The sequence below is a fragment of the Ursus americanus genome, chromosome 5 (genome assembly GCF_024610735.1).
Source record: "Ursus americanus isolate L20-20 chromosome 5, mUrsAme1.1.p, whole genome shotgun sequence".
Classification (NCBI taxonomy): domain Eukaryota; kingdom Metazoa; phylum Chordata; class Mammalia; order Carnivora; family Ursidae; genus Ursus; species Ursus americanus.
Window position 1 is genome coordinate 49,094,455 of NC_142131.1, and position 13,839 is coordinate 49,108,293.

Genomic DNA, 13,839 nt, shown 5'->3' on the forward strand with positions numbered 1-13,839 from the left:
ATAAAGAGCTACGATTGCAGGACTCTATTAGTTACCTATGTCTGTGTAACAAAATCCCCCAATTTAGTGGCTTAACATAACATTTACCTCACAATTTCTGTGGGTCAGAAATTGATTGGTGGATAAAGGAGGTTCTCTGGCTCTGAGGCTCTTGCATGGCTGCAGTTAAGATGGTAGAGCTGTAGTTCTCTCAACAGTCACATGACACTTACCCACTCTGAAGATAACTTACAAGGGTCTTGGCTGGATTTGATTCTTCTTGGGTTATGAGAGAATTTCTCTTACTACATGGGTTTCTCCATAAGGCAGCCAAGCCTATGGCAGCTGGCTTCCATCACAGCAAGTGATAGAGAATAGTAGAGGCAAAGAGTGCATTAGTAAGATGGCAGTTTCCACTTCTTATGACCTAATCTCAGAAGCGACCTCCTGTCACTTTTGCCATAGTTCATTCATTAGAAATAAGGCAGCAGATCCGGCCCACAGTCAGAGGGAAGTGATTACATAATGTCCACTATGAGCGATACAAGTAATAAGAATACATGTCTGATTCAAAAAAGATCATTTATCATTGAGGTGAGGTGAGAAGACATCATGGACTTGGCATTCGATCTGGGATTTTAAGAATGGCTCGCAAAGAGGGGTAGGAAGACATCCATGCAGGAGACTCATAAAACACAGTGCAGAGAGCAAGAGCGAACCTCTAATAATGTCTGAATGGTGTGATTTTAATGCTAAATAACTGGCTCCAGATAAATGCTTGTGAAGATAAACGGAGATTAGGTCTCTAGGACCTAACCCAAGTAAATGCATGATAAATATTTGTTGAAAACATAAATACACATCCTAGGCCTTTTTCTAATTGTAACTTTAAAGGATATACAGATCAAGAAACTAAATTTTTAAATGCGTATTTCTACAATCACCTGACTGCTGGAAGCAATCAGGTCTAATGGATTTCTGAGACCTACTGTTAGTGGGACTGGGGCCACGGCAGATCTTTCAGGTACAGATGGGAAGTAAAAGGCCAACCACAAAGGAACCGCCAGCCCCAGGTTAGTTCAAGGTTCTGGGAGAGAACAAGTGGGACAGGGAAGAAGGAAGGGTGCTGAATGAAAGGCATTAGTGATGACAGAATATAAAAAATTGTATGTTTTACCATATCACATACATTGTCTTTTGTGGCTGGCAATACTCACTAAATGCCAATTAAGCCTAATTCCTTCCTATAGCACAGAACCACTGTATATTTTTCATATATTTCAATTACAAGTCCCAATTAAAGCATCTCTGGCTTTGTGGTATAAGCTTCAAGACATGTCAGTTATTTTCTGTTCTAAATATGAATGATGATGATGATAATTCTTCTTTGTAGTAGATTGAAGATGGGGAGTAGTGACAGTGGTTGGGAGCATTAGCTCTCAAGTCTCTTCCTTTGCCCAGAATGACAAAGTTGAAAGTCGAATGTTGGCGTGTGTGTGTGTGTGTGTGTGCATTAAAAAAAAACAAAAAAACAAAACTTGCCTATTTTTCTGTGGAAATTTAGAGTTTTTGCTTTCTAAACTAAAATTCAAGTAAAGATTTAGGTGTATGCACACACGCACACACACAGACACCTTTACTTCTCTGAGATCTTGAAGCCTATTCAGTGCTTAGAGTAGCAATACATGATTCTTGCCTTGAAGCCAATGAATTTTGGATTGTACCCCTAAGGGGGCCAACAATGATTGTGAAATTAAAGGAAATGGTAGAATTTGAGGAATTCTAAAATCTAGAATTTACATGAGATGCTCTCCTAGAGTCAATTTCAGCCTCAGCATATATACAAGCAGAGACAGAACTGATTGCTAATGCTAATGTCTCCACAAAGATACAGAAGTGCTTTTATTCAGTGCTATAAACTTTCAGAGTACATCCGAATAGGCAAAGCCTCTCTGCAGATAAGTAATATAAGTAAGCATGCCGCTTTCACTTACCTGGAAGTGTTTTGTTGGTCTGTTGTTTGTGTTTGCTTTTGGTAGGGGCCAGAAAGCAACTACGAGGGTCAAAATGTTGCTGGCTTCTATCTACTTTTAAATCTTTTCCCAGGACTAATATCATACTTTCCATATTTTCTGTTGTTTCCTCTCACCTATCCCATTTTATAATAGTGGGAACTGCACTGTGTTCGCATGAGAAAAAAGAAAGCAGTGTGCAGCCACATTCTCAAAATAGTACAAGTCTCTTGGGAAGCAAGAGTCATGGTCTTGGTCTTCTGACATACAAGCCAATGTTTCAAGTGTGAAATTTTGTTAAGTAGATTTTAGAGTACTTCCCTTTGCTTTGGGTTCTTTATTAGTGTGGCCAGTTATTGTGGTAAGGTGGTCAAAAGTTTTTAAATAAATGCCTTCATGTTTCCATCTCTACTTATGCTATTACCTAAATCTAGAGACTTTTTTCCCCATGGCTCAAAGAAAATACTGTTATATCTGATTAAGTTCAGGATGCAACACTAACTTGATCTTTTCCTTTTTAACGAACCTAGCACCCAAGCTGCCTCCTTTTTCTTTCCTTCCCATTACCTTACAGACCTGTGAGGGCAGTACATAGGAAAATGCTGTATTCACAATTTAGAAGGTTTGCCTACAATAACTTTACTTTGTGCCAGCCAAGAACATAAGACTCTAGGGATTTGGCTCCAATAGCAAAGGCAATTCTAGTCAGGATTATATAAGCAAAGCCTGAAGGATCATAATTGGCTACCTATGTGGGAAAGCCTCTGCTACTTTCGTTTATTTATTTATTTTTAAAATCGTAATTACTGTTTTCTGGATGTGCTTTTCTAAATTTCCATGGCTGGCTTCTTTTTTCTATTAGCCACTGTGGAAGACAGTAGGGAGGTTCCTCAAAAAATTAAAAATGGAGCTACCACATGATTTAGTAATCACTGCTGGGTATTTACCCACAGAATATGGGAACACTAATTTAAAAAAATATGTATGCATTCCTATGTTTACTGTAGCATAATTCACAATAGCCAAGTTATGGAAGCAACCCAAGTATTCATCAATAGGTGAATGGATAAAGAAGATGTGATATATGTATGTATATGTATATATGCATACACACACACACACACACACACACACACACACATATACATGCAATGGAATATTACTCAGCCACAAAAAATAATGAAATCTTGCCATTTGCAATGACATGGATGGAGCTGGAGAGTACAACGTTAAGTGAAATAAGTCAGAGAAAGACAAATACCATATAATATCACTCATATGCAGAATTTAAGAAACAAATGAACAAAAAGAAAAAAAGTGAGACAAACTAACAACAGGCTCTTAACTTTAGAGAACAGACAGAGAGTTCCCGGAGGGGAGATGGGTGGGGGGATGGGGGAAATAGGTGAAGGGGATTAAGAGTACACTTGTCGCGATGAGCACTGAGTAATAGATGGAATTGTTGAGTCACTATACTGCACACCTGAAATTCGTACACTGTATGTTAACTATACTGGAATCATAATAATAAAAATTAAATCTATATGCTTTGAGGAACATATTGGTGGGAATCTGGAACCCAATTTCCTTTAACACAGAGACATGGGAAAGCATTTTTCAAGACTCTCTCTAATGTCACTTCGTCAGACAAAACTTCCCTTGGTTCTCTCAATCTAAATTGTGCATTCATGCTAAAAATCTCTCCTTTATTTTTTATGCTGTCTTATCATTTATCATAATTTCGTCCTTCATATGTATCTCTGATTGTTTAACATCTCTGTTGCTAGACTATAAACTCCACGAGGGCAAGGACTGTGTTTTATTTATTAGTATATAGTCTGTATGGTATATTAATAGGACAGCGCCTGGTAAATGATGTTCCATCAATGTCAGTAAGTGAAAAGATAAAAGTCTGTATATCCTATTCCAAGTATAGCTATCATTTATTGAGCACCAACTATCTGCCAAGCACTTTAAAACATTTTATTTAATCCTCGAACAATGCTTTAAAGTAAGTATTATATTAATTTTACGGATGAGGCAACTTAAGCTCTGAAATTTTAAGTAAACTGCCCTAATACCTAATAACTAGTTAGTGGCAAAATTGTGATCTGAACTTCAAATTCAGACTCTCTCTCTCTGGCTACACTGCTTGCCTTCCTTCCTTCCCCCCTTCTTCCCTTTTCTCTCCTCTCTCCCTCCCTTTCTTCCTTTTTTCCTAATACTTGACAAATACAATAGCATATAAAGGATATATTTTTACAGGTATTAAGAATATCAATGAGGGGTACCCAGGTGGCTCAGTCATTTGTGTCCAACTCTTGGTTTTGGCTCAGGTATGATCTCAGGGTTGTGAGATCAAGCCTTGTGTAGAGCTCTGCACTCAGCGTGGGGTCTGCTTGAGATGCTCTCTCTTCCTCTCCCTATGCCCCTCCCCCTGCTTACATCCTCTCTCTCCAAACAGACAAAATCTTAAAAAAAAAAAAAAAAAGAATATCAGTGAAACAAAAGCTTCTTATCCTGTCACCCAGGTAAAGACCAGTGGCTTTGAAATAACTATGTGTCTTTCCCTTATCCCAGATCTCTTCCATCCTAAATATGCATGTCAGTCATTTCAAAGGTTATTTCAAAGCCTCGTACTATTATTTTTGATTATAAATAAAATCATAGTGTATTTCAGAGGAGAGATGCAGAGGCAATGTTTCCTAATTCCTTCTATGAGGCCAGCATCATCTTCATACCAAAACCGGGAAAAGACATTCAAGAAAAGAGAATTACAAACCAATATCTCTCATGAACACAGACACAAAAATCCTCAACAAAATATCAGCCAATTAAATTCAACAGTGTGTAATAACAGTCATACACCATGACTAAGTGAGATTTATCCCAGGCATGCAAGGCTGGTTCAACATTTGAAAATCCATTAATATAATTCATCACATCAAAAACTTAAAAAAAAATCACATGATCATATGATGATGGGGGGGAGAGCATGGCTTCCTTAGGTAATCAGAGAACCCTTACTCAAGAAGGTGGCCTTTAAAATGAAGCTTGAACGACCTACTCAAACCTGTTTCCTCATCTGTAAAATGGGGATAGTCACAGTACTTTTCTCAGAAAGATTTTGTAAGGATTCTATGAGGCACTAAACATACTGGCTGGTAGATGATCTTGAAACTGTCATGGTCATTAGTTTTTTTTAAAAAATTATATTCTTGCCTGGTCTCTTAAACCAAGATTCAAGTTAAATGGTATTCACAACCGCTAAATATCATATCCTGGGGAGCTTCAAGAAATGGGTGAGCAACCCCTCAGGAAATACTTCCACTGGGAAACTATATTTCACATGGCCTGTCTTCTGCTCTTTCAGTGCCACACTTCTGTTCATAGTTCTAAGTAGCAGGAAACCAAAGGTCCATGTGTTGAGGTTTCTCCTTGTGTCCAGGACTGAGACCATGGTCTGAAAGGCTCATTAGACACTGTACCTGTATGCGACTGGGTTTTCTCTCATTCAGCAGTGGTAAGGGAGAGCCTACCATTGGTCTTTAGGGAATAATTTAGAGAAATATCTGTTTGTTGAATGGAAAATGTGTTGGCCCAGGACAGAAGATATTAACACTGCAGCCCTAGCTAGATGGTTAATACTGTTATAAACTTGAGCAAGTTATTTCAAATTCTCCATGACACATGCTAATACGATATAATACTTTCCCTACTCATTTTGCAGAGGCTTTCTGATTTTAAGAATTAACTACTTATTATGAACAAATTGGAAAATATGGAGAAGTATAGAGAAGAAATATAACTACCTCAAAATCAATCTCCCAAATACATGCACAATCTTCATTGTTTGTTGTAAATGCCTTTTTTTTCATCAATTACTTTATTATGTGCCTACCATGTGCCACAGTGATTTCAACTTTGTTATATGTGTATATATTTACATATGTAATTTAAAAATGTAAAATGGTTATGGCTGTGTTCTTTTTCATTTAAGCTCAAGCCTCATAGGACTGGGTTTTGAAAACATATTTCTTACAGGGTGTTCAACACTGGCTCAATTAAGAGGCTATACAATAAATAATTATTTTATCATTCATCTCTTAATGGTATTTAGATTATTCATTATATTTCTCTTCATTCTTACAATCTAAGTCTCCAAATATTTTCTTAGGATAGTGCTCCAGATGTTAGATTACTGGATAAACAGTCTTGATGTTTCAAATTGGATATAGCAGTCTACGTGTCCTTCAGTAATGTACGAGCATGGCATTCTCCCAGCTCTTATTTTTAGCATCTACGCATAGACTATTAGGACAAAGTGAGAAATGGCCATGCAGGGCAAAGTACCAGGTTCCAGGCTTTCACCCCTTGCATGCATTTGGAAACACTGTGGGCTGAAGCAGACACCAGAGTTTGCTGTCACTGAAATACTCGCACTTAAGAGGCATAGGGTTTCAAGACTCTCGCTCAAAGCAGGCACCTTATCAATGTTGCTGTTGATGACTGCACAGAGCTGATGGTGGTAAAGGGAAACAACAAGTAAGAAAGAATAAAAGAACCCAGAGCAGGGTTTTCTTTTATTTCAGCCAGACCTTCTCTCCCGTTAAATATATATGCTATATATCCATTGAAAATGCAACATTTCAGTTGGTGTGAAAATCTGTGTCAGGAAATGCCCCCAAGAGAACAAAACATGTATCAGATGATAATGGATGTTATTACTGGAAGCAACATTTGTCTTTTTTTTTTCTCTCTCCCACTCAACCATAGTAAATTTTAATGTGTGTGTCGGGTTTCCTGCAATTTATATAAAATGAAACTCTTTGGGGAAGAGAACACATGAGTGTCCATATGATTTCATGCTGCAGCCTCACCTTAGATCTAAAGCTAATGGCAGTTTCTTGTACCTTCTCCTGGGGAGATGTCAACAGAATATGCTGGTTCAAAATAAATGTGTCCCTGCAACTGGTATTTTTGATGGACCTGGTTATGCTTCCGCTCTCAGAAATCACCCCCTTCTGTGATCACAAGAAAAACAGGCCCATCTTTTAAGACTGAGCAGTTTCTTAAATTTGTTTTTGGGCTTAAAATCTATTGGTTAATCTTTGAGGCATATCCTATTATGCAATAAAGTTCAATGTATACTAGTTCCCGAAACAGGCCCTGAGGTCCAATGGAATACGGTTGGTGCCTGAAACTTTCAGAGTCAGATACTTGTTTCTTCTATTTTTCAGTCTTTTGACTCACCTTTCCCAGCAATCATTCTTCTGCCCTTTTCGCTCCTTGAGGGCTGAGATATGCGCTTGGCGGTGCCGTGAGGTACACGACTGATGGACACTGAGAGTTCACATCAACACTGCAGTAGCTAGAATGGCACAGGGTGTCAGGCCAAGGTCTCAGAGTAACACTTTAAAGGTCCACGGCTTTGCTGCTTGGATAACCCAGTTCGGGACAGTGGAGAAGAATGGCAATGCCTGCCTTCAAAGAGCTGAAGCGTGGTTGGCGGTGAAGAGGTGAAGCCACTCATCTCATGTTGTGTAAGCCAGCAAGGGAAGAGGGTTTGGCTTCCCAAATCTCCGATCTTTCAGCTTCTCCCCATTTCAACTTCTCATCACTCTAATATAAGCCATTTTTATCTCTTGCTTGCATGATGACTACAGCCTCATAACCCATCTCCCTGCTTCTCTTTTGCTCCCCCCCCCCATTCATGTCTCTCCTCTGCTTATAGATCTGTGATAGCTTCACATCCCTGCACGTAAAGATGAAGTATGAGTCTCCTGTGGCCTCCTTATCCTGAACGATCTTGTGCTTCTTCCCCCTCTGGCCACATCTTGCCCCTTCGTCTTTGTTCCAGTCACCGTGGAATTCTCTGAGGAAGACGACACTCAAGTGCCCAGGTGATTTCATGCCACAGTCTCAGCAGCATATCATAGTTTTGGAACATCTATTTTCTCGTTGCTTAGAACCCCCCTTCCTTCTTCAAGAACTCCGGTGGCTTGCATCCCTGTATTATCTAACCCTTATTCTTTCTTTAGACTTCACGAGCACTCCTCCCTTCTTGTCTAAGTTCTGTCCTCAGTTACCAGTTCTAATAGCACCATCTACCTCTTGTCTAGTGCTTTTCTTGTAATTATGTACACAATATCTGTTTTTACAGCTGCCCTGAACACTGTGGAGGAAGAGACGGCTTCCCGTATTACACAGTCCTACTGCATTGTGCCCCTCGTATTCATTCACAGAGCTAGTCCATGGTTAACACGTGGTAAGATGCGTACCTCATAACTATGTGTGAGAGAATGGATGAAAGACTAAAAGGAAGTTTATTTCCCCCTATATGCAACGAATCAAACACTGAAAGTTGTCAGAAGATAAACTGGACTATCTTGTATGAGGCAGGAGGGTCATGGAAGTATTCATGTAGACAAGAGAAAACCTCTTAGTGGAAGTAATGCAGTAGATATGAAGTACCAAGTAGGACAACTGGACTCTATTCTTTAGTTTTTTTTCAAGCCTATATTCTATGATTTGTAAATTATTTTGAAGTTTCTTTTTGGAGGGAAGAGGGAAAGTAATTCGATAAAAAGTTTTTTTAAGGAAGAGATTAAATATTTGGTCAAAGGTCAATGTGTGAATGTCTGTCTTTCCAATTAACATGGAAGGGTTTATGCATGTGTGGATGCCATATCCCAGAGCAGTGATGATGATGACGATCGTTTATCCATTTATTCATTCATTAATTCAACATATATTCCTCTGGTGGGGACACAACAAAGGACCAGAAAGTAAGATACTTCCCCTCAAAAATCTGTGCAAATGGACATAAACACGATATATGTGAATAAGTAAATATGAAATAATGAGAAACGATGTACAATGGTAGTGGGGGAGGAAGCGTGGCTTCCTTGGAGTAACCAGAGCACCCTTACCAATGGCAGCCCTTAGGATGAGATTTGAATGACAAGAAAGGGAAGATGTGCAAAGATCTGAAGGAAGAGAATGAAAGTCAGAGCGCACCCGTAGACAAAGGACCTAAGGCAAAAACAAGCCTGGCACATTGGAAGGGGAAAATGAACACCAGCATAAAGAAGAAAAGAATGGTGCACGGTAAGGTTGCAGAGACAGGCAAAACCAGATCAAGCAGCTTGCAGCTGTGGTGAGGGTACTGAATTTCACCCTAATGAAATGGGCGGTCAAGGAGGTTTTGAGGAGAGAAGTTGCCTCCTCAGATTTTGGTTCTGCCCTCATAGCCTTACTGTCATCCACCCGGGGACTTGCTGCAGTTTCTTCTAATTTTCCTCACACATATTTCTTCTCTATTCCTCGCTGTGCTTGTGCTCCCAAAAGCTATTCCAAATGAGTATCTTTTAAAAACACTGGCTTAAAGAAAACTATTTTTAGAAGCTGGAACCACTGTGTAAAACTCACAGTTTAAAGCAGTAACAACAAAAAGCTATTTAACGGATGTGTCAACTTCTACATTTTAAAACCCCCCTCTCCTCTTTTGTGTACTTATAAAGAAATCATGTTTTCTCCCTTAAGACTTTTTATATAGAAGGTAAATCTCATACAAAGTAAAGTAAGTCAACTCCATTCAACATGACTATGAAATGGAGTTTTATTCAGCTGTAAAAAAAGGATGAGACCCTGCCATTTTCGACAATGTAGACGGACCTAGAGGATATTATGCTAAGTGAAATAAAACAAAGAAAGACATATACCATATAGTTTTACTTATATATAGAATCCAAAAAATAAAACAAATGAAAAAACAAACAAAAAACAGAATCAGACTTATAGAGAAAATAACGGATGATTGCTAGAGGGGAAGGAGGTGGGGGACGGGCAAACTGAGTGAAGGCGAGTGGGAGAAACAGGCTTCTAGTTATGGGATGAATAAGTCCCGGAGGTTGAAAGGACAACATGGGGAACCTCGTCAAAATTATTCTAACAGTGTTGTATGGTGACAGATGACAGCTACACTTGCGGTGAGCACGGCATAACATACAGAATTATCGAATCACTATTTGTACACCTGAAACTAATATAACATTGTGTGTCAACTATACTGAAAAAAAAAAAAAAATCCAATCCCTCCCAGTATTTGAGTATTTCCAGGGAGTGCTTCCACGAGCTGGTTGGCTTTCTGCATTCTTGCTCTGGAATACTGCTTCTAGTTCCTCCCTTCACTTCTGGATCGCTACCTTCCCTGGTCCTTTAAACACTCTTCGTTTATTTTGCCTTTAAAACAGTGACATAGCCCCTTCTTTCATTCCCAAGACAGGGCTAACAAGAGGCTCAAAACAAGTTGGAGTGAAAAATAAACTTCACTTAAAACGTGAAGATATTATAATGTCATATCAATTCAGATGAGGACAGTGTGGCTGAAAGCTGGATGTCACAGCCCGCGGAACGCATCACCTTTCCTCTGTGACAGGGAGCTCCTGCTTGGCTGTTGTTCATGATGGACCCAGACTGTGGTCATACTGACGAAAGCCCTCTCTTATTTCTCCATTTTGTCTCTTCCCCAAGATTCATGACCCCAGATGTTTGTTTCTTGGTCTGCCGTGGAACTCTATAATGCTTTTTTAAGTTTCCTTGTTACCAGCTGAATTATGTACTCTCAAAATTCATGTGCTGAAGTCCTCACACCCAGGACCTCAGAATGTGACTGGATTTGGACATACGGCAGCAGGTAATTAAATAAAATGAGGCCGTTAGGGTGCACCCTAATCCAACACGACTGGTGTCCTTCTAAGAAGATGAAACACACACGGAGGGAGAACCCCGTGTAAACATGAAGAGCGTCATGTACAAGCCATGGGGAGACATCTCAGAAAGAACCAACCCTGAAGACACCTAGATGTTGGACTTTCGGCCTCTAGAATGTGAGAAAAGAGCTTTGTGTCTTTAAGTCACCCAGTCTCCGGTACTCGCTACAGCAGCCCTGGCAGATGCAGTCCAGCTCCAGCCTCCTTGCCGTACTTCTGCCAGCGGCTTTCAGAGTTGCGCGCTCCCTCAATGAGGCTCCGTGTACGGTGTTAAACCAAACACTCATTGCCACAGCCTGAAGGGTTTGTGTTATATTATCTCTATTCATGGCCAAGTTAACTGATATCAAATACATATCTGAATGGCAAGTGGTAGGACCAAGAGGATTCCCTAAGTGACCGCTTGCAGCAAAAGCAAGATTCCGCCCCAGGGACTTGTTCACATCTCTGAGAAAAAAAATTGGCATTCCAGGAGCAGCCAGATTATCTTGTGTTTTTAGCTATCACTGCCTCAGAAGTATTAATGTTTGGCCTCAGAGTACTCCCCTGATTTTACTTTACAAACCCAGACTCGAGGTAACGCCCTTCTTAAGCTCTAAAAGCACCCGTTTACAAATATTGATGCTTTTGGTGTGACAATCAGCCCAGAGCTTTTCACACCTCGCCGTCAGTGTCCTCCAAGACCGCCAAAGTCAGCCCAAATGAACTCGTGGCCGCAGAGCGCCAGAGCAAGGCACAGAGGCGTGTGACGGCCTTCTCTGCCTAACCAGCACGCACACCACGCAGAGCAACCCCTTGCACCTGGGCCATCCAGCCGGGCCAGGCTCAATTCCACATCTTTCTTCAAACCTTGCAGAAATATTTCTGTGCCAAGCCCTATGCTAAGAACTTGAGATATTTCATCCTATTTGGTTCTCATCACAGCCCCAAGAGGTAGGAGTTACCACATATTGCCGATGAGGAAACGGATGTTTGGAAGATTTCTTTGGCTTCTACCCAAAGGCATAGGTAGTAAAAGGTAGTGCTGGGCTCCTGTGCCACTTGAAGTCTCAGCTTTCCGTCTTTCTGTAAGGCTGAATCGTGGCCTTTCCAGATTCCTTCAAGCTTCACTCATCACATGCTTCTCTCCAGTCCCATATTAAATGTTGCCATAACCACGCAGCACTGAATTGTGGCCCACTTTGAATTGCTCTCGGTTTACGTCATGTGTGCTCTTGTCTGCTGCCCCCAGTTAGATCGTAACTCTTCTGTGACAGAAACAGTACTTACAGCTATACCATGTTTACTCCCGTTCAGAGTCTTGCCTTTACTGGAAACTTCGTGTTTCTGATTTCCTAGGTGTTCAGGAAAATCTTCTGAAATTCTCCCTTGGAATCTTTCACAATAACAAACACCGCAAAGGGGTCATTTGGTGGCAATCATGTCAGGGATGATGAAATATAGAGGTAAGAATTGTGGCCCAAGCCTCAGAATATCACACTTCCGGCCTTTACCCTGAGCTCCTGCTAGCTTCTTGGCCCTAGATGAATAACTTTAACTCCTCTGAGCCCTTGTTTCCTCATCCCTAAGATGAGGGTGGTAAATACTACCCCATCCACCTGCTGTGAGAATAAGAGGTAAGACTAGGCCTGAAGACATTCATAAACTATATGTTACGTGCAAGAGGTTATACTGTTCAGGGCTGGTAGCTTTATTATGAGTAGTGACCAGTAATGAATGACATCTCACAGTGATCTTATTTTGCCCATGAAAAAAAGAATGTGGTGGTCTACAAAGTTTTCCCTTGTTTTAACACTCTGTCAATTCCTCTTTATGGTGATGGTGAGAATGTGTGGGATGGGCCAGGGAAGGGAGGCTGTGTGGGCAAGACCTTCCAAAGTGAGAAATGATGCCTTACATTCAAAGGGCTTATCACTCACATCCCACTTGCCAGCAACAGGATCACATCTCACGTGGGGGCTGTCTGTGTCTTCAGAGAAGAGGTGGTGTGGTTCTATGACTCATGTTGTCACCACTGCAGATGGAGAAATGCCACTCTCCAAGAGTTTACGGCTCTAATGACTCTGTCCTGCATCACGTAAGTCTATGTCAAATCACAACTGTATGCGGATGCCTTTGAACACGTCTCAACCAGGAAAAAAAAAAAATCTGAAGATAAGTGTTTTCTCACTTTCTTTCAAAGTGCAATTATTTTTTTCAAGATACCTTCACTGTACCTTAAAACACAAATTCCTTGGCATTTCTCTCTTTAGACAAAGAAAGTAGGAATAAGGGCAAATTTACAGAGGTGGAAATGGAACAAACGTAGTCCCAAACTGAGTGCTAAAATGCAGTGTTATTTCATGTCTCACAGAAGCTCTGAGAGTGCTAAAAGGGTCTGGAGATTTCCCCTAATGGCATTAGGCATAAGCATGAAGGTGTTCATGATTCTGTGTTCCTTGACCTTGCTGCAACTTCGAGTCTTGAATAAATTGAAGCAAAGTAGGCCACACGATCACAGAGGCTTGGTTTCTTGGTGACAGTTTTAAAGAAATAATTTTTACTACCAAAGTGCTTACACAGTGAAACATCTCTCTTCTTCAGAGAAGATGGTTCTTAGATATTTAAAAATGCCCAATTTCTCCACAGATTCTCAGAAATGGAAAGGTCACATGAGTTGGGAAGACTTTGGGGACCACGCCACTCACGAATACCAGTTATTCTTCTTTAACTTTCAGACTCAGGTAATTTAGCAGATTACTCAATTTCTTGCCCATCAGATTGCAGTGGCTCCCATGTAACTATGGAAAACAGTTCACATTATTTGGCCTGTGTTCCAAGATCCTCCATAATTTGTCTCCCAACCGTCTCTCTGGTTATGTTATATCCCTTTCTCTTATCTTCTAGGTATCCTGTATTTTTGGCCATAAAAGTCACCCGTTATTTTCTTCAACTATTCAAGCAATTTCACACCTCTTTGCCTTTTATCTGTTGTGTTCCCCCAGCTTGGAACAATCTTCTAGGTATTGAAACTTTTTTCATTCTTTAGTTCCCAGTGAAATGCCACTTCTTCCACAACATTGCTCTTGAATTCC